Source organism: Arachis hypogaea, chromosome 5 (genome assembly GCF_003086295.3).
Source record: "Arachis hypogaea cultivar Tifrunner chromosome 5, arahy.Tifrunner.gnm2.J5K5, whole genome shotgun sequence".
Taxonomy (NCBI): domain Eukaryota; kingdom Viridiplantae; phylum Streptophyta; class Magnoliopsida; order Fabales; family Fabaceae; genus Arachis; species Arachis hypogaea.
Genome location: NC_092040.1, coordinates 74,998,233 through 75,002,065, shown reverse-complemented (window position 1 = coordinate 75,002,065; position 3,833 = coordinate 74,998,233).

Below are 3,833 nucleotides of genomic sequence, written 5' to 3'. Positions count from 1 at the left end.
GCTGGATAGATGAACTTGTCAACGTTAACTAAAAGGTTCTCAATAAGCCCTTTAGGATATACTATTGATTGGTCCACCAATTCCAAGGACATCTGTGTTGGTTTTACCTCCTCTATGCCAAGCTTTTTCACTAAAGAATATTGGATTAGATTTATGCTTGCTCCTAAATCGCACATCCCCTTGTTAATGAATAGGTTTCCAATAGTGCATGGCAAGAAGAAACCTCCAGGGTCTTCAAGCTTGGGAGGGAGTCCCTTTTTAATGAGTGCACTGCATTCTTCACTGAGCATTACAGTCTCCTTTTCATTCCACTCTCTTTTCTTGTTAATGAGCTCCTTTAAGAACTTGGCATATAAAGGCATTTGCTCTAATGCTTCAGCTAAAGGTATGTTGATTTCCAACTTCTTGAAAGTCTCAAGAAATTTGTGGAAATGCTGATCCTTTGTCTCTTTGTGAAATCTCTGTGGATATGGCAGTGGTGGTGTTGAGCTCTTCTCCACTTGATGCTGTTTTGGAATTGCTTCTTCCAAGATTTGCTTTCCTTTCTTCAAATTCTGTGGTTTATTGTCTTCCTCTGTGAGTTTTTCTGGAGCATTCTTGCTTATCATGTTTTTGTTGATGTTTTCATCATTCTTTGTTGGCTCATTGTCATTATGCTTGGTTGCTCCTTGGTTGCCATCCACTAACACTTTTCCACTTCTTAGTTGCACGACCTTGCATTCTTCCTTTGGATTGGGAATGGTGTCACTAGGTAGTGAACTTGATGGTTTTTCAACAGAAATCTGCTTGGAGATTTGCCCAATTTGCCTTTCCAAGTTCTTCATTGAAGCTTCTTGGTTCTTTGTTGTCAATTCTTGGTTCTTCATCATTTTCTCCATGAGCAGCTCTAGATTGGTAATCCTCTGGGATTCTTGTGAATTTGGTTGGTTTTGGGGTGTTGATGGATGATAATAGGTGTTCTGATTTGTTGAGTGGTTGTTAGGTGGATAATGGTTAGAGTTGGGGTAGTTATTTTGTGGTTTTCTATATGTATTTTGGTTAGTGTTTGGCTGGGGGTTGTGGTTTGTGTTTTTCCAATTGTTCTGGCCTGTGTTTCTTTGCCATGGTTGTTGGTTTTGATTATGGTTATCTCCCCATCTGAGGTTGGGATGGTTCTTCCAAGATGGATTGTAAGTATCACCATAGACTTCATTTGTTACAGAATTTTGGTTGTGCATGTACTGGTCTTGCTCTTGCTGTTGTTCCTCTTGAGTTTCTTCACCTTGCACCCAAGTAGTTGGTGGTTGGCTTGTGGCACTCACTGATGCAACTTGCAAGCCATCAATTCTTTTGGCCATTTGTTCAAACTGTTGTTGAATCTGCTGCTGCATTATCTTGTTCTGAGCCAGAATGGAATCCACTCCTTCCAACTCCATTACTCCTCTTCTTTGTGATGGTTGGCGTTGTCTTTGATGAGCAAAGAAATATTGGTTGTTGGCCACCATATCAATGAGGTTTTGAGCTTCCTCTGTGGTCTTCATGAGTTGCAAGGAGCCTCCAGCTGAGTGATCAAGTGCTTCTTGAGCTTTAAGAGTGAGTCCTTCATAGAAGTTCTGCAACTTGTCCCACTCAGTGAACATCTCTGGTGGACATTTCCTCAATAGAGGCTTATATCTTTCCCATGCTTCATATAAGTTCTCAGCCTCCAATTGAGTGAACGTTTGAACCTCAGTCTTCAACCTTAGGATTCTTTGAGGGGGATAAAATTTGGCAAGAAATTTGCTCACCAAGTCATCCCAAGTGTTGATGCTTTCTTTTGGAAAGGTCTCTAGCCGTTGAGTGGCCATATCTCTGAGAGAGAATGGAAAGAGCAGCAACTTGTAGCTATCAGGAGGTACACCATTGGTTTTCACCGTGTCACAGATTCTCAAGAAGGTAGACAAATGTTGATTTGGATCTTCCAGAGGCCCTCCTCCAAAAGAACAATTGTTTTGAACCAAAGTGATGAGTTGTGGCTTTAGTTCAAAATTGTTTGCATTGACATTAGGAGGAAGAATGCTACTTCCACAGTGTCTAGCATTTGCAAATGTGTATGAAGCCAAGACTCTTCGTTGTTGTTGGTTATTGTTGGCTCCTTCTCCTGGTTGATTGGGATCTCCTTCCATTTCTTAGAATTCCTCCTCAGATTCTTCTTCTCCAATAACGTTCTTCCCTCTTTCAGCTCTTCTTATTCTCCGAAGAGTTCTTTGATCAATTTCAGAGAGGATAGGGGAAGATCTTCCTGTACCTGACATACAAACACACAACAATAAACACACAAACCCAGAAAGCCAATGAAACTTCAATCTATAGCTAGAATGAAGTTTTAGTTAGTTTAAGCAAAAATTCAAACAGTTAGTGTGTTAGTGGGAATTAGAATAACAGAAAAGAAAAAGTGCTTAATCTAAACCTCCACTTCACTTAATCATTGTCAATCTATTTCAATCCCCGGCAACGGCGCCAAAAACTTGATGTGTGGAAAACGATCCAACACAAAACTCACCGGCAAGTGTACCGGGTCGCATCAAGTAATAATAACTCACATGAGTGAGGTCGATCCCACATGAATTGAAGGATTGAGAAATTTTAGTTTAGTGGTTGATTTAGTTAAGCGAATCAAGTTTTGGTTGAGTGGGTTGTATTTAACAGAAGCTAAATTGCTTGAAATGTAAAGGGAGAAGGGAAATTGCAGTAAATTAAAGGACAGTAAAGTAAAATAGACTGAATCTTAAAGAACAAGAAATTAAATGACTGAAACTTAAAGTGCAAGAAATGTAAATTGCAGAAACTTAAAGTGCAAGAAATGTAAATTGCTTGAATGTAAAAGGGATTTGAGGACTGGGATTGCAGAATCTAAACAAAGAGAAAGTAAATTGCAACAATTAATAAAGGAGAAGATGAATTGGAATAAACTGAAATTCAACAGAAAATGAAATTAAAGTGCAGTAGGTTCACAGAAGAACCAAAAGTAAATTGTGGTCTCAGGTCTCAAGAGACTAGGTAGCAGAGCCTAGATCTCTATTTGCCTTCCCAGATCCAAGTTCACAAAGCAATTGACAAGAAATTGAAGAGGAAGCAGTAAAGAGAATGTAAATTGATTCAATTATGCAGAAAGAAAACTAAAGAGGTCTTGAGTGGAGATTGAGACAGAATTTCCTCAATTCTTAACACCCAAGAATCAAAACAAAGAAATTAAAAAGACCCAAGCAAGAACAAGGAAGAAGAGAGATCAATTCTCCTCCCCAATTCTCTGAAATCTCGGTTCAGTCTCTCAAGGAAAGTCACAAAAATTCAAAGCTCAAAGAAAGTGCCAAATTCAAAAGCTAAGCCAAAGGTAAGTCAAAAAGGTAAGTCAAAAAGGTAAGTCAAAAAGGTAAGTCAAAAAGGTACTAATTACATCAAACTAGCTCCTATTTATACACTTTCTATTCTTGGATTTTGGGATTTGGATGGGCTTTTGATTTGGTGAAGAAAAGAATTTAATTGGAATTTTAATTGAATTTTTCGGCCCAAAATGGTAGCTCCCAGGAGGCTGCCCTGCCCTTGTGGAGGGCAGGGCAGGATTTGGTGCATGTTGGTGCGGCTTTGGTGCGGCTTGGTGCATGTTGGTGCGGCTTGGTGCGCAAAACGCTGCCCTGCCCGCGCAGAGGGCAGGGCAGGAAAAATTGGTGCGCCAGATTCAAGCTGTGGTGCGTCAGATTTGAGCTTTGGTGCGCGCTGGTGCTGCCAGGAACGTGCCTTGGTGCGCAGAATGCTGCCCTGCCCTCGTGGAGGGCAGGGCAGGAAAATTTGGTGCTGCCAGGATCGAGCTTGGT